The 4111-nt window shown below is 36.4% G+C and overlaps 1 long non-coding RNA gene across 1 annotated transcript; it reads right to left on the reverse strand.

Moving 5' to 3' along the window:
- Positions 1-326: 326 nt before the first annotated feature.
- Positions 327-4007, reverse strand: LOC137994844 (uncharacterized). The gene is made up of 3 exons (XR_011122200.1): positions 3906-4007; positions 3274-3423; positions 327-516 (listed from the first exon to the last, which is right to left on the reverse strand). It is a non-coding gene; the product is annotated as an uncharacterized lncRNA (long non-coding RNA).
- Positions 4008-4111: the final 104 nt, after the last annotated feature.

The following is a 4111-nucleotide window of genomic DNA, read 5'->3' on the forward strand; positions in this document are numbered from 1 at the left end:
AATGATCAAATGAGGTAAAACAAACACTTTTATCGGCTGATGCCACAAACCATGTCGACGATTTTTGCACATGCAATGTTTAACAAATTTGGTGCGGAAAGTAAAATACTTTTCTATTTGGATTTGGCAACTTGTTTCAGCCAAGGTGTGTTACATTGGGCAATATTTTCGCGCGATGGCAACGCGAGATAAGTTGCGAAAAAAAATTACAGTGTAAGAAACAGCGCATTAAATGAGTATCGTCACTGTTTGTTTGGGAATGTCTTGGAAGGCCTTATTTCAAAAATTAGCAACTATGATCACACCGCAGTCAAGTGGGCTATGTATACATTAATCATCCTTTATTATGCCTCATTATTCCTTTAAAACAGCGTTACTAGCAGAATTTTTTACAAAAGTCGTTGCATCGTAATTTCATTCCTTCAGGGTCAGTTTTACACAAGTCAAGATAGATCAGGTCGAACATGCAGGCAGGTAGATCCCTTGGATCAGCACAACCAGGTTCAGCCACATTATCTGAAGAAACAAAGTGAAAACAAAATGATAAACTCATTGGGTCCAAACGTAATTTTTTGCAAATTTTTACCTTTACAAATGCAATTTCCTTTCGCTACGTTTTTTTGTGACTAGAGAGCTTACTGTTATACAAGACTCTTGGTTTCCTCTAGGCTCCCTTGCCATTTGACAAATATTGTATTTACCGATATTGGCTAAGTAAAGAGCTAAACTGGGTTACGAATTTCCCACGAAGACTAATGCTTCGCCCGGCTCGATAACTTGACTGAAATTCACCAGACTCGTGGTCAATTCTTTGGTTTGCCTGTAAATGGTGTTCAGCAATATCATTGTTGATGTTACCATTTCCCGTCGCTCGTTTTTGTTCAGTCAGTCCTGCCGGTTTGATCTTGTAAAGTGCTCCTTGTCTGTCCTCTGGTTCATCTTTGTCTTTAAGTATCTTTTTCGCAAAGTAGCAATGGGTCAGTCAGCATCACGGATATTGTAAGACTACAGGATGTGAGCAATAGTTTCAGAGTTTCCTTTGACCATGTTGTAGCTAGGGTATAGTCACTGTACTGCAGGTGTCGGGTTAGTGTTCGTTTGCAGCTTTAAGGTTAAGTTTAAGCGTGTAACGATGTCGCATTTCCATTTGTTCTTACAGGTTACGTACCCGAGTTCGTGTGCTAAGCTGTCATGTGAGTCAGAAACTAGTAACGTTGTTGTTGTTGCACTGTGTGAAGTAGGGTTGTAACAGGAGTCGTCAAGGAGTCTGTCAGTATGTGTTTGTGTTAAAGACGGTAGTCTGCTGTTGAATAGATTAATGCTGATACCCTTTTCTGAATGTACACTAACTCGATATAGTCTGGAATTGCATAATAGAAAGCCGGTACCACTTGACTCCGAATTGATACAATTCATTTGAAACAAGACAGTATTAAATCGTTGAATCGTATTTTTGCTCCCTTATCTTGTACAAAAGGAAGAAAAAAAGAATAAACGCTTTTAAGCTATTTAAACAGTTCAGTTCAGTTCAGATCAGTTCAGTTTATTTAGCCACAAATGGTGCCACAAATGTTGCCACAATTGGTAATGTTACCAAGTTTAATATAAAAAAAGAAATTATCACATGACAAGGGAGCCCAAAATAAACCATGGGGCTTATAGGACCTGGGGCCCCTCGTTACATAAAAGAATAGAAATCAGAAAGAGCTTACATGGATTGATGGACTAAAGAGACTGCTTAATTAAATTACCATTACACATAACACGATATTTTCCTTATTTTACAATAGTAACAAGAACAAGAAGGAGAAGACATCAGAATCTGATGAATAACATGACAGGAGATACGTTTTAATCTTAGACTGAAAAGAATATAATGAATGAGCATTTCGAATGTCAGAGCATAACGTATTGAAGAAGACTGGGCCTTGGTAAATGATGGAAAATCTCCTTATATTAGTACGGCAAAATGAGATATAGAATCGGTTAGAACCACGAGTATTATAGTTATGAACCTGATTCGTACGTTAAAAAAAAATGCTAAAAGAGGGAGGAAGTAAGTTATTATTATAAGAATACATAAGTTTACCCAGGTGCAAAGAATAAATATCTACAAACTTAAGGAATTTTAATCTCTAAATAATGGATTAGTATGTGCATCAAAAGGCTTCTTATTAACAATTCTAACAATACGCTTTTATAGCAAAATAAGACGATTAAGGTTAGTAGGGTATGTGAACCCCAAACTATAATACAATATTGAAAATAAGGGTAAACTAACGAATAATACAACGTTTTCAAGGCAAGCTTAGTAAGACAAGGACTTGATCTACCAATAATACCAATAGAATTAGAAATTTTGCAAGCAATATGTGAGATATGTGGTTTCCATGAAAGGTTTTCATCCAAAATAACGCCAAGAAAAGTAACTTCCTTAACGCGGGTCATCTTGTGACCATTAATTTCAATATTTAAATCAAATTCTTCTCTTCTTTGCCTTGGTTTGAAGATTACATAGTTTGATTTCTTAACATTTACTGAGAGAGAACTTATTTGCTTTAAACCAGTCAGATAACTCAAGCATTTCAGAATTTATAGTATGTGTTAAAGTCTGGATATCATTATGTGAGAAAAATAGATTTGTATCATCAGCAAATAAAGATTGGAAAGATGACATATATCATTAATATAGCTTAAAATGAATAAGGGACCAAGGACTGACCCCTGAGGTACACCACACAAGATTTCCATATAAGAGGAACGTATAAGAACCAACAAACAAGATTCTAAAGACTCCCTTTTGCATTCCCGTTTGCAACGATGGGTTTAATAAATCGTGCATGATGATTTGTTGTCTTTTTCATGATGCACTTTAAAACACACTAAAAACCTTCACCAACGCCACTCCCAGCCACTCTTAAATATGCTGGCGATTTACAGCCCTTCTGGTTTTATTGACAGAAAATCAATCTTCAATCTTTCGTACTCTGGCTGAAATAAACGGGCAGCTACCCCATTGAATAAAATTGTGTTTTACCATCTCACATTTCGCTCTAAAAAATCAATGCCTTTTGAATCTACAATATCTCTGCGGTGGGAAAATTCGCGACACATTATTTAATTGAATTTCGCAAAACTTAGCCCCTGCATTGTGACCGAGGGATTTTTGTGATATAAAAGGTGCATTTGTAAGTCATAAATTATTTGGAACATGTAGCAAATACAAATATAAAGAAAAATACATTCTTTTTGCCGGGAAATAAAAGCACAGACCTCTTCGGCCTGCTTGCTTCTGGGTGACATCCTCTTGTCTGAAAGTGTTGTAGAAAGGAACGGAGTTCGCTGAAAGAAACAACGACGAAAAGGCAGCAAAGGAAAGAAGCACCAAGTTGGAGAACATTTCTTCGCTTTGTCTTTGGACACCTGTTTCAATGAAAATTATTTGACAACAATGTAGAGTGTTTACAGCTTCAAAGTTCAGTAGTATTCGCCGGCAAAGTACGTAGTGGCACGAAAATTGTCTTTTGCGGCGCAGACAGTTTTTTGTATAAAACTAATTGTCTTAGAAAAATCTTATGGCTAAGCCATCCGTCTCAATCAAAATCGATTCTGCGATCATTACAGAGACATTTATGCCAAGTCCAAAGATCTGAGTAGTTTTTTTTTTCGTAAAACTTCAACTTTCTCTGAACTCCTCCTAAGAATGTGATAAATTTCACTGAGCATGCCGTAATCATGAATTCATTGACAAATGCTTGTGACACTGAGGAAAGGCTATTTGTTCCGACTAGTTTACCCAAACGGCGAAAAAAAGGTCTTCGTCCGTTTGTGAAAAGTAAGTAATTTACAGATTTCAATACGTTGGGCAAACATATTTTCATTCATAATAAGAAGAAAATTCTTACCGTGACAAATTAGGGAAAAAAAGATCCCCTGTACTGTGATGCTGAACGTTAACACACTGGATTTCTTTTCACAGCAGCTGCTCAAGGTAATTTATTCATTGTCAGGAGATTATACTAACAATAAATTAACTGAGGTGGTGCAGGCCCTTGATGACTTATTAATGGCTCGATTTGATAACCATTTGTCAAGGGAAATAAAGGATGTT

Source organism: Montipora foliosa, chromosome 3 (genome assembly GCF_036669935.1).
Source record: "Montipora foliosa isolate CH-2021 chromosome 3, ASM3666993v2, whole genome shotgun sequence".
NCBI lineage: Eukaryota > Metazoa > Cnidaria > Anthozoa > Scleractinia > Acroporidae > Montipora > Montipora foliosa.